Consider the following 217-nt stretch of genomic DNA (forward strand, 5'->3'; position numbering starts at 1 on the left):
GCATCATGGCCCAAATGAACCACTGTGACGGGCTTCTGTGAAATCCTGCAGCTTCAATGGAGTTTAAGACCACTGATGTGAGTGTTTCTCGCCACGCCGTACGTACCCAACTGCACACAGTATCAACGGATGGAGGGCGGGGATTGCCGCGTGGGGTGCATTCAACGGCTGCTGAATGCTTCCATTGGTCGATTAAACCCGATAAATTGTCCTTGAA

The sequence above is a fragment of the Plasmopara halstedii genome (assembly GCF_900000015.1).
Source record: "Plasmopara halstedii genome assembly, contig: Scaffold_525, whole genome shotgun sequence".
NCBI classification, from domain to species: domain Eukaryota; phylum Oomycota; class Peronosporomycetes; order Peronosporales; family Peronosporaceae; genus Plasmopara; species Plasmopara halstedii.